Below are 17,684 nucleotides of genomic sequence, written 5' to 3'. Positions count from 1 at the left end.
TTGCATGGTGCAAGGGTGACAAAAACTGGGTCATAAATGTGGCCCAATATCATTGTAAATATGGAGCATTTCTGCTCACTCCCTTTCATGCGACGCAGTGCTGCAGTTTTGCTTGCTGTCTTGCATTGCGTGAAATATTAGTAAGTTTGCCGCTAAGTGTACTTGTTTTCTCACCTCCCACCACATTCCTGAGATAATTGAAGGTGGATGTTACTATAATTAACTTCAACCTGCCTTCCTACCATGCAAGGTACTGTCTCAAAAACCCCGTTGTTCTCAAGGAGGACCGCAATGGGTGCCACTCACATTCACCTACTGAGTTAGGGAAACCTAATTACAGTCCCTCCTGGAGTGGGAGCCTGAAAGATAAGCAACGTTCGGGTTGTTATACTACTATATTCACCAATCAATTATGTTTAAACTAAATAACAAATTGAAGCTAGATATTTTAGTCCTTCCCTGAGCCACAATATGTGGCTATGAGTGTTATACTTAAAGCGGCCTTTAAAAATAGAATTTCTGTTTAGTCCACGCAGTAAATGGCACTTCTGCATCCTGCAGAGACATGACAGCCTCATGTTTGGCATTGTAGGTCCCACTTATATTCATTATGCACTCGGCCTTGCAGGCACCAAGGCATACTTACAAGTCACTCATTTAATGATAGAATACTTTTTAAAAAGGTTAAACTAGTATATTTTGGCATATGCCTGCTGCAGCTTGGACTTCAGGCAATCAGGATTGCAATTAAGATTCCTTATTTTAGATGAAGTCATATGGGCAGTAGCGTTGCTATGGTGGCAGGGTGGGGGGTAGTTCATGCTGTGCAGCCCTCTTTTTGGGGGTGGCGGAGGTGAGCAAGTCATGTCTGTCGACTGCCACCATTCCCCTGACCCGAGAACAATTTATCAGCTGTGCCCCCCGCCCGAATAAGTCGGCCAGCATCCCCTCGCTCTTACCTGCACCGGGCAGAAAACTTAGGGGCCTGTCCCGGGTGGCAGTAGGTCTAGCTTCGTCATTGCATATGGGTGGTGTAAATCTGCACCTGAGCCTACATGTTATATCTGACTTTTATGCCAACCTGCAATGTCCAAATCTTCCCTAATATAGGGCATTAACAAAATAGGCCTTATCTCACTGGACGATACCATTCTGTATATTGTTCATTCTATTAGCAGTCTTCAATTCATTAGCAAAATGAGTGATACGTTTATTTTGCTTCAGCTACAAACACGCATTGGCCAAGGCAATCTCTTAGGCCCCGCCAATCAGGTTTTTGCCTTCACCAGCTCTTTTGCAGGGATATGGATTCCTACTTGTGCTGCTGGATATCTCCATTGCTTCGGATACGGAGATCATGAGACACTCCTGACCATCGTATCTGCTCATATCGACATGTCTAGAAAAGTAATTAATTGCGTCACATGATTTCACTTGCAACTCTTCTACTGCATCCAGTTGACTACCTCCCTGTCCATCTGCTGTACAAATATTGTGGAGAAGCTCTTGGTTCTATCCATTCCTCAACATTATTTAATTTTGAATAAATAGCTTTTTGGAGATCTGGCAGCAGGTTTGGTGTGTTCATTCTCCAGTATGCCAATGACACACAACTTTATCTAACAATGTCACCACAGGCGAACACTCACCGCTTTCAGAGTTGCGTCCTGTATTTGGAAACCTGGGTGGCAAATGTGAGTGAAGAAATTAAATCCAAACAAGACATATTTTCTTGTTTTCTAGGGGGAAAAACTTCTGCTTCATCAGACATTGCTTTCCACACTATCTACAAATGATACTATCCCTTAGGTAGCTGAATCAGTGAAGGCACAAGAATTTTTCTTATGCTACAATCCATCCATCCAAGTCCAAACTTACCCCCCAAAATTACATATTGTTCACGTTGATCTACCGCTTTTCTGCTGTGTGAAACCCTTACGTTCTGAATCTGCTTTTAAGGCTGCAGTGCAATCAACACTGATGTGGGTAACACTCTATTGCATTGCCAAGGATAGACAAATCAGTTCTTTCTCTCAGTGTGATAGTGCAGTGACCTGCAAGTGTCATTGTGTGCACAAACAATGGGGAGGAAATTCAATGGCTTTCCAATGGCTGTCCTTGTCGATGGGTATTAAACTTCCCTACTTTACTTATAAACACCCTGCCCTTCTTGAGTTTCCTCTTGTTAAAAAATAACACACTACTATTCAAGTAATCGGACATGTTCCAACGCTCTTAACTTTCATGAATGAGCTAAAAATCATTGCTAGACCTGCCATGCTTAAGGTGGACTTCCCCCAACTTTTTGCCTGCTTATATCTACTTTGAGCTGCATCTTTTTGTTGGCTTTAGGACTCTGAACACTTTACCACTGCATACCAGTGGTAAAGTGCATGTGCTTCTCCCCTAAAATAAGGTGAAATTGGTATCTTCTTGACTGACATATTTAGTTTACCTGTAAGCCCCTTGTAAAACAGCATACCATATACTCATGGCCTGTAATCTAAAGGCTACTAGTGGGCCTGCAGCACTGATTGTTTATCCTTTCAAACCTGTCTCAGGCCTGCCATTGCAAGGCTTGTGTGTGTAGTTTAAAGCCACTTCAACTTGCCATTTAAAACCACGTACCAAGCCTTAAACTCCCCTTTTATTACACATAGGTCACCCCTAAGGTAGGCCCTAGGTAGCCCAATGGGCAGGGTGCTGTGTAATCAAAAGGTAGGATGTGTACTTTAAAGTTTTACATATCCGGGAAGTGAGAAATAGCTGAATTAGTTTTTCACCACTGTGAGGCCTACTCCTCTTATAGGCTATCAATAATAATTCCTTAAATCCCTATTTTAAGCTGTACTTCATGATTAGAAAGAAGTTGATAAGTCATGTTTCATATTTTTGGAATGGTAATGATAAATCCTCTTTAGTGGTACAGTTGGATTTGAAATTACTATTTTAGAAACACCACTTTTAGAAAGTGGACATTTCTTTGCTCTGTGTGCCTGCAGACTGTCTCCAATACAGGTCTGGACTGGGTGACAGCTACACTTTGTGCATTCCCTTCAGACAGTCACAAACACAGAAAGGTGAGGCGTATCTGCATTCTGAGCACTGGTGGGTCTTACTGGGCAGGGAGGAAGAGCAGGGGTTGACACTTGCACTTTAGTGGGTAGTGTCCTGTCCACACACAAAGCACTGATTATCCCCCCACAGTTAGCCTGGCAGACAGGTCTGGGTTGAAAGGCATCTTTGTTCACTTCACAGAGCTCCTTCCAAGTCACCCCCTCCATCAAAGGCACTTTTGGGTATAAGTACTGGGGCCCTGACCTTACCAAATCAATACACTACTGGACCTGGGAAGAACTCTATTGGAGTAAAGACTGCTGTGCTATAAGGATTGCCACTTTGCTTTGACTGACTGTTCTGATGCACTGCTTCTCTGATTTGCTGAGTTACCCTGCTGCCTCTGTTCTCTACCCTGCTGAGGATAAGGACTAGACCCATCTCACTTGGACACAGAGTGACCACAAGGGCTTACTGACTTGCCTCCTGTTTTCTGAAGTCTAAGGGACACAAAAGACTTCCTGTAATCCTCCTGGTGCTGCTGGCCTTTGCCATCTGTGAGTCCAATCCTTACCTGAGGTGCCCCTTCCAGTCCCGGACCTCAGAAGTGGGTTCTGCAGCAGATATTTGCAAAAACCAACGCATCACTGCCACTGCATGATAATTTTCACTGCAACACCCCTTGTTGCTGACGCAGAGGCTGCTCGACGACAGCAGATCCACAGCCTGTGTGGCTCGTTGACGACCCTCTGTATGGCTCGACGACGACACATTACATTCACTTCAACAGAGCTCCACGAAGATGCGGGCCCTCTTTGCGTGGCTTGATAATGAGGCAGTAGGCTCTCAATGTCAACACTTGCTCCAGCCAAGGTTCTTCTTCAGCTGGTGTAAAATATAATAGAGAGAGACCCCCTGCACCAGGGGAATAGGGTACTTTTAGTAATCTTGCAAGGGAATTTTTGATTTTTGATTTCACTCTTCTTCAGTGGGACCTGTCTGGGTACTGTAGCCTACCTGCCCTCCATTGCGATTGGTTCTTCCTCCCACCTCTTTTTTCAATGATCCTTTATCTATAGAACATCATGAGCGTTTATCCACTCCGAAGTGGCTTCCTTTAGTGTCACATGCTTTACAAAAATTTTAAACAAATAATTATCATTAGATAAAAGTTGAACGCATTTTACAGTTGTAAAATTCATTTTTGCTTCTACTTATTTAATACATTAAGGGCTTATATATTTTTTTAAATGGTATATCTGCACCCGGACGTTTACTACCTGGGAGGGATGTAAGATTTCTGAATGTCAAGAATACCCAAAGGTTTCCAAGAGGAAGCCCAGTAAAATGTGTGAATTCTTACCAGAAGCCATCATGAAAGGCTTTCCAAATGCACAGTTGTACAAAGGATACAACAGTGGCACCTGCTCTAACGTCAAAGTGGTGGGGCAACTTGAATGCTGTGGGGAGTTTAATGGGTTAAGGGGGAAATAATAAATTAGAGCACTTACCTGTCGCTGACTTTACACTCGCTCAGGCACAGGGAGCCTGTGCTATTTCTGCACCCGGCTGTGCAAGACAACGGGGTTGGAGGAATGTAAGTGTTATTATACTTTGGCCATTCTAAGATGGCCAGCCAAACTGACATGCACACTTACAGTGCGTACTACTCCTCCTTCCCCTGCAGTTGAGTGACGCTCCATTAGAATGGCCCCGCCCTAAGTCTGGCAATTGGCTCTGTAAGAAAAATAAAATGATAATAAACTGGTTTTATTTTTCAGTGGCACAACGCTCCTCTGACATAATGGAGGAGCGGCCGTTGCAATGCAATTGCACCTGTAGAAATGTCTTGGTATGACTGCCCCTTTTCCTAATCCTTGAAAACCTGTGGGGGTTCCTACCTACTTCCATCATGAAAGGGCATTTGCTTCTTCCCTGATCATTTTCTAAGCTGGATTGGTTATGAAAATCGTTGTGCATAGCCACACACTAAATTTCAGTTTATTATCACCCCACAACCCCCTCTGTTTGGCACTAGTGACTAAATGTACTCAGGAGAAAATGTTTGCATGCGTGTATCTTTTAGCAACTCTTTTTCCGACACTATGAATGTCAAATTGGTTTTATTCATGTAAGTAAGATTATTTGCACATGGAAGCGTAAAACTGTCACATGCAAATAGCTTTATAAAATGAGGGCCCGATTCACAAAGGTAAACTACATTTGGTCTAAGTTTAGACCAAACGTCTCTGTTTACTGTAGTGGTATAAAGAAGTCCAAATGTAACCAAGTAGTAGGTTCCAAGGATGTAGATTATGAAATCCAGTTCCAAGAAAGTAGTAGGAAGGTAGATGGTAAGTCAGATGGTAAATTGTACCCCACAAGTAGCAGCCTCCCTGCTGCTCAGCCTGCATCCACCAACTGGCACTCCACACATAACCAAGCAACCAAGCATTCTGTAGGGTGAACAACATCTGGAAATTTCATGGACTGCCCGTTATTTGGGTCTCTTGTTCGTTGGCTGGGAAGAATTCTTTCACGGACACCTTTTGTCCGCAATTTTGGACTTTAGAGCGAGCTGCCCCCTGCAAGCAGCCTGAGAGTTCTGTAACTCTCACTGCAGGGGCCAGCTCGCGCGCCTGCTGTGATCAGTGGCCTGCAGCAGACCCCCCTCCCCCTCCCGACCTGGCACAGGCTGTTATTGGCCCATTATCATTCTGGATGTCGGCCTAATTATCACATACAGAATGATGATGGGCCAGTGACAGCATTTGCTGGGCCCCCTCCTGCCAGAGCCCAGGGCATGGCAAACTGCTTTTGTTTATGGGCTCTGGTTACCTCACCAGGGGCCAAGCTCTGGGTTGGAGGGGTGGAGGTTTCTTTTTGGCTCATGTTACCCAGGTACATCAACTATGCAAAGGCAGGTATATAAGTTTCGCTCTGGCACACGACAGTTGCATTGCAAGGTTCTCTCAATATAATATAAACTTATTTTGAGTTGTGCTTGTGGTCTATTTAATTATGTAATATTGCGTGATATCCTCTGATGTGTCTGTAAAGTACCTTTTGTCCCGAATTTTTGTCCTGAATTCTGACCTTCTGGCCTGAATTTTGACCCTTTGTCCTGAATTTTTACACCCATGCCTGTTGGTCACCCTAGCATTCCGTGACCTCATCACACATTCCAGCAGCAGGGAAGAAGTAAGCGAGAAAGGAGAGGCGACAATAAAGTCACCACATTACCTTTGTGAATGGGGCCCCTTGGCTTTACTAAGGCCTGGGACTAAACCTACAGTTAAAACAGCCATAGCAACAGGAGTGATGGATCCCGATGGGAAAAGAAAGGCCAAGGAAACGACAGCTTAGCATTCATGGGAAAACAACATGTTTTGTTTACTGGCGATCATATGTGACGTAAGTATGTCAGCCAGCCAGAAGTATGATTAAACCTTTACTATGCTCTGCGTCCCACGCCAGGAACATACAAAGATAAATTCAATGTGACGCCGTGTAGTAGAAAAGAAGAGCTCGCCTGCTACTTCACATCACTACATATGGTGGATGGACATGTTTGGACTGTCTGTTTATTTTTCCATCTGCCACAAACGCAGCTCGGTGATTAATTGAAAGGACTCGCCGGGACGCCTTGGAGGCGTGCCAGGGAGTGTTTGTGCAGGCAGTTCTCTGAAGTATTGTGCACTTGTGATAAACAGACCCAAACATTGCGAGCGCGCCGCACCGCAGAGTGTGCTGGGAGCAGCGTTTCACCTGGAGCCAGCGGTGGGGTGCTTACATTACCTGATTAACACTACGTGCATAATTGCTCACAGCAGTAGGAGCCTGGGCCGTTTCTGGCACGGGCGCGTGTTCGCCATATTTTAGAAGGAGAATTAGAACTGTTGGAGAAAGGATTTAGGGGCATATTATCAAGGGGGTTTATCTCCGCTTTTTTGGCTTTAAAAGCCAAGAAAGCAGAGATAAAATTATCTCCCTATTACCTAGCTGTCGCTAACACCCGTTAGCGACAGCTAGTAGGAGATAGCGACCATCTTGGGCCCCACTTTGCATGTCAGTGATATTTATCACTAATGACATGCAAAGTGGGCGTGCCAAGATGTTAGCGACTGGAAACAGTCGCAAACATCGCTATCTCCTATTATCAACTTATGGAGATATTCGCGCTAAGCGCGAATATCTCCAAAAGCTAACACCTGCCCTGAGCAGTTCTTAGCCATGTTATCCAATGGGAGGAGGATAACATGGCTAAGATCATTTGCTCGGTAATGCATGAATATCGCTGACTTTTCAGCGATATTCATGCATTGCGGCCGATTTTTATCGCATTTGCGATAAACCTTGGTAATACCAAGGTTTATCTGCGATAAAAATCGCCGCAGCTCAGCGGTAATTTATTGTCTCTAACCAAGCAATAGCGATAATTATCGCTATTGCTTGGTAATATGCCCCTTAGTTCTTGCTCACTTATGGCGCTCTCGCCGTTCAGCTGTCTTGATTTTCTCTCGTGTCCTAACTTTTTCATCAGTCTGTAATAGTGCAGGTCGTTTTTCTCTCACACTCGTATGGTGCCTGGGTCGGTTGTAATTTCCATGTGCTCATCGGTGTAGGGAATGCATTAGAAAATGTTTCTGAATGCATGGAAAGCCAGGGGTGGCCGCTGCGACCTCAAATAGGCCTGCATGGCTGGGCACAGTGACTCCTACATATGCACCAGGCTTTGCTTAATTTCGGCACCCGTGAAGGCCCCCTCTGCATGGGTAACATAGGTGTTGCAAAGCACTGGCGGCAAGTTATACCTGCAGGAATGAGAACCTACCAGAATATCTTTCGTGGCACCTGTTTGATGAAGAATATTGGAATATGGAGACATCCCCTTGTCCCAAAGCATCTTTCTGTGCAATAGCGCGACTTTAGGTCCATCAACACAGCTCTTCTTTAACTGAACTGTCAATAAGTCCATGACATGGTAGCGCACAACTTTCTCCAGTCAAGCTTCAGGGGCTAGAAATGGCACATGTGCATAGCATAGCCAGACGCACCCATATAATACATTGGGTAAATGCATGCAAAATAAATGTTCCAAGCATATGACTGAGACTACACTAGTTTCATTTGGTGAACATTATGTCGCTGGTTTATTTGGTAGGATAACGGATTCATTTAAGGGCAATCAAAGGCCAGTTAGAGGCGATATAATCCAAGCTGACTGCCCGCCTGATTGGCCAGCCAGCACCAGGAATAAAAACATCTGGTGCAGAACCTTTGGGGTTCGCCAACATCTGGACTCCATAGTCCATGAAAATGGACTCCCTCCAGAAGGCGGAGTGTTATCGGGCAAGGCTCCAGCTGCTGAGGCGCACAGCTGCCTGTAGGGATAATGGCGTATCTCCAAGGGGTATTGGTATGAAGCCCCCTTTGGGCTCCTTCTTGGGGTTGATTTCCAACACCAAAATCACATGTAAAACAATAGAACGTAAAACACTACAACATTTGCATTAAATTCATATTTGCAAACCTGACAATAAGTGGTAAGGTGACATTCAATGCATAGCATCGCCCAAAGAGTAGGGCCCAGGGGGTTGGGATATGTTTAAAGAGGCCTCAACCTCCCCCAGAAGTGACTTACTGAAGGGGGGCAGGGTTCCTGCCTCCACAGGTAGGAGCCCCTCACAGTCATATAGGGTGGAAAAAGCGGGGGGAGAAAGGGTGTGCAGGCTGGCAGGGAAATGCTGCACCAAGTTGCTGCCTGAGTAAGGTGTCACCCTACATGCAGCACATGCAACCACATATGAGCAGAGGGGTGGGGGGGGACAGTACCTGGGATATAAGGAAACAGCTATCAGAGGAACGAGAAAATCGGCCGTGACATCAACAAGTGAACAATAGGATGGAACAGTTACATTATTTTATTCTCAATTTCTTTTGTTGGACACTAGAAACAATATAAACTTGATTGCTTTTTTGTAAACCATATTACAGATTGAATCCATTATAAATTACTTAATCAAACCTTCGCCTTTAAAGGGGCAGAAAATGGATAAAGTAGCCAGTTGGTGCCTCAATGGGCTTTTCCTATTATCCACTTGTTGGCATCTTTGCTACTTTATGGAAAGAATGGAAACTGCTTATATATTCTATTTCTTCTTCTTCTTATTATTACAGAGCTTTACATCCTGATACTGTTTTCACAAACATACTTCATAGGGGTCACACCCTGTCCCCAGTGTATGGGGGCACTTGCCAGTTTAATTCAAATCACAAAAGCCAGACAGTTTGGGCTTTCTGACTCATGGCTGAGGGGTTAAGAGATGACTGTCGATAGTAGGGAAAACATAGGGATCAAAACGTTAACTCTATCTTATCCTTACAAATGTTTTTTTTCCAGTTTCAGCTTGTAAGGAAATTCACAGCAATAAGGAACAAGAAAAAGAAGGGACACAATAGCATTAGAGAGAAATTAGATCAGTGGAAGAGATTTTTCAGAGCTTCTGGACAAATCACGCATTGCTATCGGAGGAAACCTTGAAAGCACAGTAACAGAAAATGTATGCATGTAGCCCATGTAGTCACCTAGCAGATACCTCTGACGAGCGCATGCATGGAAAATCTTACTGATGATAGAATAGCCCTGATGGATTGAGCCCTGACATCAATGGAGGTTGGTCTTCCTGCATGATGTAGCAATGAGTGATATACCATGTTGTCCATCTGGCCTGTGGTGGCCTTAAGGCCGACTTGGCCGGCACCCACACAACAGAAATAGGTAGTATGATGAACGCAGATAAATGGTTTGTTCTAGACAAATTGTAATGTGAGGTTAGAGTCCAAGGAAATTCCAGTGCACTAGGGAGCCAGACACATGCCACACCCAAAGTGTCACAACCAGATTGCAGATCTTTGGGGAGGGGCTGTCCCCTTGATTCCTGTTGTACAGGAGAGCTTTGATGTTATTTGTGTGGATCATCAATACTCTGCATTTCAAAGCTGGCAAAAGAGCATTCACTGCCTGGAAAATTGTATACAACTTCAGCACAGTTATGTGCAGGGACATACTCGATATGTCCAAATGGCACTGATGGAGACCTCTGAAGCATACCCTCACTGTGACACCACTTCAACTAGTCCTTTCACACAATTCAAGTATTACAGATTTCTGCCAGATGGAGGTGCAAGGAGATTACGTGTAGCTTGGCAAAGGCACCACCACTATGCAGAACGTTTGGAATCTGCTTCTACCAGGCTGTCATGGCCCTGTTGGTCAAGAGATTGCCTAATGCATTACAGTTGGATGCTGCCCTCGCTGGAGGAAGGAAGGCATTTGCCTGTCTAGATCCAAAATAACGTTTCACTATATTAAGAACCAAGCTAATGAACAAGGGAGAAGTATTGAAATGGCATTGCACTGTGATGGGACTGTTTGCATCCCACCATAAACTGAAGGATGTTGCTGGGTTTTAGAAATAGGGGTCTCTAGTTGACAGAGGTAGGTACCTTTGTCCAAGTAGGGACCCTTCTTCCTAGTCAGGGTCAGGGGGATACACTGCTAAAATAGCCCCTGCTCACTCACCATGGTAGCTTGGCACAAGCAGACAGGCTTATATCAGGGGCAGGGTGTAAAGCACTTGTGAACACATACAGTAACACAGTGAAAACACTACAAATGGACACCACACCAGTTTAGAAAAATAAGAAGTCTTTATCTAAACCAATCAAGACCAAAACGACAACAATCCACAAAACAGTAATTAAAATATGACTTTCAAATGGTAGAAATAGTTCAGTTCAAAGCAAATTGCAGATGCAACACTTTTCACACGAAGTACCTCGGATGCGTCACGCACACAAACAAAAAGGGTCACAGGGAAGGTGATGCGTCGGTTCCTTACACTCAGGGAAGTTGATGCATCGGTTCCTTAGTCCGGGGTAGGTGATGCGTCGGGTCCTTACTGCTGCACATGGGAGGTGATGGGTCGGTTCCTTACCGGAGAAGAAGAGATGCATCGGTTTCTTACTGGGTGAGGAGGTGATGCATCGGATTCTTACTGCGTCCCCCAATGATGCGACAGACCTGGAGCCTCGATGCTATGATCTGGGACAATGCGGGGATTCTTTCTGCCGCACAGCTGAGTCTGTGTCAGAATCTGTGCGGTGATCTCGGTCTTTGGAGACCGGTGCACTCTATGTGACTTGCAGCGATTTCTTGAGTCGTGGGCAGGGGCTGCAGTGATTTCTTCGGCGATGCGTTGGAAACAGGTGCAGATTCGACACGCTTCTCAAAGATTAGTCACTTTTCCAGCTCCCAGTGGCAAACAGCCTCCAGAGGTCCAAAACAACAGCAGGCACCTCTCAGCAGGTCAGAACTCCCAGCAAGGAAGTTCAGGGGGGCTGATAGTGAAGTCTTTGTATCCCTGAGACTTCAGAACAGGCGGCATGCTCTTCGTCAAGCCTCTGGAGATCTTTCTCAAGCAGGGGACATAGAAAACAGCAAAGTCCTTTTCCCTTTCCTTGGAAGAAAGTAGGCACTGCAGGCCAACCCCAGACAGTGAAACAGCAAAGGGGCAGTATTCAACCTCATTTTCTCCATCTCTTCTCCTTAGCACAGGTTCATCTGGATTATTTCCTCTTTGGTGCAGCTTCCTGCCGGTGGAGACGGCATTGTGGAAGGCAGACCAGGCCCAATCATATGAAAGGGAGTCTCCTCCCCCTACTCTAAATACAGCCCAGGTCTATTTAGCCCAGCCTTGACCCATCCAGACTCTTTGGAACCACTGCACATCCCCAGCCCCTGTCACTCCAAAGCCAGCCATTCAATGCACATCCTAGCAGAGGCACACTGGAAGGCAAAGCAAGAAAATACCTGCTTTCTGAAAGTGTTATTTTCAATCACAGGATGCAAAAATCACCATCACTAAAAGATGCATTTTAACATTCTGAGTTCAGACATACTAAATTTTATTTTCTTAGCTTGTTCCCAGGAGTAGTAATGTGTATAAGATTTTATCAGCAAACTCACATTCTATCCTATGAGAACAGGTAGGATAGCAATAGTGAAAAACAAAATTGGCAGTATTTGAACTATCAGGACATGCCACACACACCAGCGCGTGTCCTACCCTTCATATACACTGCTTCCTGCCCACAGGGATACATTGGGTCTACCTTAGGGGTGACTAATATATAAGAAAAGGGAAGGTTAGGGCCTGGCAATTGTGTGCGCTTGCCAAGTCGACATGGCAGTACCGGACTGCACACAGGCTCTGCAAGAGTAGGCCTGAGACCTTGCTGCAAGGTTGCTGATCTAGGTGGCACAATCAGTGCTGCAAGCCTATTAGCAGCATTTGATTTGCAGGCCCTGGGCACACACAGTGCACTGTACTAGGGACTGAATAGTAAATCAAATATGCCAATCATGGAATCACCAATCCATAACAACAAAGAGAGCACTTGCACTTTGGCACTGAACAGCAGTGGCAAAGTCCCCAAAGCATCTAGACCAACACACAGTAAAAACACAGGAGGCAAAGGCAAAAAGACAGGGAAAACCCACAACAATGATGCCTGGTCTAAGACTGGAGTCATGCGTTCTTTTTTGAAACATGTATGAAAGTAGGCAACTGAATGTGTGCAGAGCACATAGTCACTGCTTTGGACAGATTAAAATACTTAAACTAAAGTTAGCATTTTGAACGTCTGTGGGGGGGAGAAACTCATTTAGGTCTTAAAGATCTAAAATTGGAAGCTCTCCTTTTTCACTAGAGGGAAGTAGTGGACCTAATATTCCTGCCCTCTTTTAGGGGCAGGACTAGATTAACAGCTTGTAAAAGGAGGAGCTTATTGACCCCTTGCAGAGCATATGCTGATTGCTGAAAGGCAGCTTGGGTGGAGGTGATCATGGCAGCTGTACAGGAAATATCAATTATGTGGGTGGGTCTGCACTCCTCTGGTAAACCAATTTAATCACAGTGTATAGTGTATGATCAAGTTATATGCGTGCGGTGCATAGGGAGAGGGTACCACAACCCCTAGGTACTATATCTGAAATGAGTCCTCGGAGACCGGGGACTATGCAGCGCACAGCAAGCAGGCAATTATGCCTCCAACATTTGTAACCACATTTTCAAAAAACATTTGTTTATTTTTAAACACAAAGTTTTCAAATATTTCAATTATCTAACACATTTTTAAAGACACATCAATAAATCATAGCTTAAGGGAAACTCATAATTACATCAATGCAAATCTCATGCAATTGTATCAAACCAATAACATTTTTCAAGCAAAGGTAAGTACAGTTTCAAGCAACCCAATGCATTTCGGGTCCCTTTTGACCCTTCCTCAGGGGTTACAATAAAGTTTCAAATATTCAAAAAGTTCAAAGTTCAAATCCACAGGGATGGTTCAGGTAACGTATCAACAACAGAATATACATAGCATTCAGAATTAAATATGTGCATTGCATGTCTTACATTTATCACATTCACCGTGACCTCAGGGTTTGCATTCTCCCAAATATCCAAGTGATGAAAAAAGAAAAGTAGAACAGTCAAAGCCTTCAGAAGAACAAGTAAATAAAATACCTACAGAGATATGAAAGTAAAAGGTCATAGTTGCACCTTAGAGCACACCCATGTGATGTAAAAAATGAAAGTCAAGCACGCAGAAATAAGTGTCTATATCACAAAGTGTAGAAACTGATAGGAATGTAACGGAAATGATTAAATAGAACTCGTGGTATTAAAAAATTGAAGCATGCTCTGATGCACAGAAATCAATTATATACCGTATCGTGTCCACAAAATAACACTGATTAATGGCGCCTCTTGAATTATCCTGGCCAAATCTGTGAGTAGGTAAATGAAAATCAAAACCGTGTTGCCCTACATGTGCCAACTCTCCTAATTCATCCACCTTTAGTAAACGTCTACATACCAATCTATCCCGTGAAGTATTCATGAAGCTGTCCCCAAATCACAAAGGGCCGTCAACTCGTGAGTCTTATGCCTGGTTAAAGAGTAAGAATAAACAATCCCGGTTGAAACCGGTTCCTGGGAGAATGCAAACCCTGAACTTTGAACTTTGAACTTTTTGAATATTTGAAACTTTATTATAACCCCTGAGGAAGGGTCAAGAGGGACCCAAAATGCATTGGGTTGCTTGAAACTGTACTTACCTTTGCTTGAAAAATGTTATTGGTTTGATACAATTGCATGAGATTTGCATTGATGTCATTATGAGTTTCCCTTAAGCTATGATTTATTGATGTGTCTTTAAAAATGTGTTAGATAATTGAAATATTTGAAAACTTTGTGTTTAAAAATAAACAAATGTTTTTTAAAAATGTGGTTACAAATGTTTGAGGCATAATTGCCTGATTGCTGTGCGCTGCATAGTCCCCGGTCTCCGAGGACTCATTTCAGCTATACAGGAAAGGCAGTCTTCACCCAGGCATTTTTGGTGATCTGGATCCAGTGGTGTTGGAAGTTAGGTTATAGGGAGTGGTAGCTAGGCACCTAACACCAGCAAAAAGGCAACCAACATGGTACTGTGTCCTAAATTGGGTCTCTATAAATGAGTCACTTGCTCATCCCCTGGTAGCTGAGACTGAGCCTTAAGGCTTAACTTAGGAGACAGGCATGTAAAGCATTTACAAATACCAATACAGTGAATTTATAAGACACAACACATGGTAAAAATCTCACATCAATTAATTCATAAAAATGGGAAATATTTCTGTCTTTAAAATTACACTAAACCCATCAGGATCCAATGCAAGGGACCGGAGATATGAATTTTTAAAGAATAAGCACTTTCCGATGCTTTGAAACCAATAGTGCAACTTCTGGACATCTGGTCGCGCTTGACCGGGACAAAGCCAACCTTTGAGGCTGACCACGATGGAGCCCTGCTCAGATACAGATACTCCACGCAAGAGGCTTGGGTCAAAATTTTACCTTCACACTTAGAAACTTTTCAGGAGCTTTTTCTTCCTGGGACCTCGATTGTCTCCACCAGCCTGGATTCGGTGAGAGTTTGCCAGCTTGATTTTCCGCAAGCTCCTGGTCAAACCCTGGAAGTCGGACCTTTCAGAGCTCTTCAGTGGGATAAACCTGCAATCCGAGTTGGGTTGCGGTGAAGGTGGCTGGCTTGGCCCTTGCAGTCGAGTCGGTCCCCCTATGAAGCTTTTTCCCAAAAGTTCCCCAATGTTTCCCAAACTTCTGGAGGTACCAGAAGGTCTACTTCCTTCCTTCCTTCCTTCTTCTTGTAGTGTCAAGCATCAGAACTGACAGGCTCCTCGCATTCAGTATTCTCTGGGGTCAAGCACAAGAGAACTTTTTCGAATGAGCTAAAAAGGCAATTCCTCAGAGCATGACAACTTCCTCCAAAGTGTGGTATAATCTTGTCCAGGAAAGCACGATTCCTCCAAATTTCAGAATGGCTGAAATCTTAGCAGAGGAGCAGGAACTAGCTAAAGCAACCTACAGTGTGGTTAATTTTCATAGCTCTCCTCCCCCTAACATCTGCAGATTACTTTGTTAAGCCCGCCATCTGGCTGGGTCAGAGGGGATGGGGGCAGGCAGACCAGGCATTCCCTACCTGTCCGGTTTCTCCCTTAAAGTCCCATGCTTTATGACCCCTTTGCCCCCTTCTCTGACATTTCTGTGTAGCAGAGACCTCTCCATCAGATAACCTCTCCCCTGGTCAGCCACCTATCACTTTATCAAAGCAGCTGGCTAATCCTGTTAACTCAGGGTAGACCACGGGAAGGCTTACAGACAAAAAAGTATCATACCTTCTATTTTGTACAATCTAGGATAAATTCAACAACAGCATATTGTTAGATGTATCAAAACCATTTTCCTAAGTCCTTGAATGATATCTCATTCAATTCCTAGCAATATTTATGCATTCATAAACTATTGCAAGTTTATCCTATTGGGCTAGTATGAACAATGGGGAAAATAATGAGTATTTTCTCCATCATCAGGGCATATAAAACATCTTTTATAACGGGCCTGGTTATAGTTACATGACCCTCTATCCCTGGGACACCTAGGAGATACCTTGAGGGTCCTGAATATGCAAAAATGGTGTAGATCCTCACTCCACAGTGCTCATAGCAAAAACACCAATTTTGGGAGGCACTTTGCTACAATGGGGAAAGTGAAAGGTGCAATTTCTCTATCCACAGGGCATTTAAAACAGCTTTTATAAGAACCCTGCTTATAGTTACATGACACCCAACCCCAGGGAAACCCAGGGGAGACCCTGGGGGTACCAGTTATGTAAACATAATATGGATTATGAGTTTTTAAGTGCCCCTACCACCTTAGTCAAGTGTGTGCACAATTTACAGCACAGCGCTGATTTTAAAATGACCTCAGGCTCTCAGCAGTGCACACAAGGAAGGGCAAGAAAGGCTGTTGACCTCCAAAATGCCATGTCCTATTATATACTAGGGACTTATAGGTAGGTTTGATTCCCCCTGGCCCTATTATCTACTAGGTGCTTATAGGGTAGGTCATGCCAATATTAAGTCTACCCTAATGCATGTGTGTGTTTGTGTTTAACATAGCACTGGCCCTGAGCCTGACTAGCTGAGACCAGGGCACAGTCAGAGTCAGCTCCTACCACTGGCTATCACCCGTGTCAGTTAGCAAAAACAAAATGGGGGTGAACAGGCCAAAAAGTGTGACTTTCTAAAAGGGGTAGTAGTGTAGCAAAAGCCCCCAGTTGCTAGTATGTAGTGAGTCTCCCATGATAGTGCTGAGGTGGAGGGCTTGCCCAGGGGGAAATCATTGGCACGTCTTGAACACGGTTGAGGAAGTGTGCCTTTACGTCCCAGTTTAGGTGTAAGCACCCAGTGAGATCTTGTCAGCCCCAACGGGATACTGCAACATGCCTCCTGTAAGAAATTGCGATATTAGTTGAGGGGGATAGATAACTACTGAAAAAATAACCACAATCCTTGATAGAGTGAATCACTAAAGTCACTAAATGAACCTGAGCTCAAACCCCTGGTACCTATGGCACAGAGCCGACAGGCTTGACTGAGAGGCAATATGTTAAGTATTTATAAAGCACTAAAACAGGAATATAGTCGAAATGCAAATCAATAAAAATCCCAAAACAAATTAGAAAAAAAAGAAAAGTGTAGTAAATGGAGACCAACATGATAAAAAATCAACAGGAGAAACTGGAGGTTTGAATTTATAAAGTTTTGAGTATGAATAGAACCAAATCGCACAAAGTGCCAATGATAGTCAATGGTTGCAATAGAACATAACATTGTTGCAATTTGACACTGATTGCAAAGGAGCATGGGTCGGATACACCAACCAGGTTCATCCTGTGTAAAGGTTTTTACCTTCTTCATCCTTTACATGAAATCCACCACAGGAGAACACTTCTAAAGCAACCTCAGGACCTCAGAGGAGGCATTTAGAAACGTACAGGGTGGCAGGCAGAGGCCAACAGGAGAATCCAGTATAGGTTCAGTTGCGACTAGTCGGCTGGGCAGTTGCAGGAAAAGGCCTCTTGTAGCTTCTTGTGTCCTTGTAACCTTAACAGGAGGTCAGCCATAAGACCCTTGGAATCCACTTCTTTGTCCT

Source organism: Lissotriton vulgaris, chromosome 1_1 (assembly GCF_964263255.1).
Source record: "Lissotriton vulgaris chromosome 1_1, aLisVul1.2, whole genome shotgun sequence".
NCBI lineage: Eukaryota > Metazoa > Chordata > Amphibia > Caudata > Salamandridae > Lissotriton > Lissotriton vulgaris.
This window is presented reverse-complemented; position numbering follows the sequence as displayed.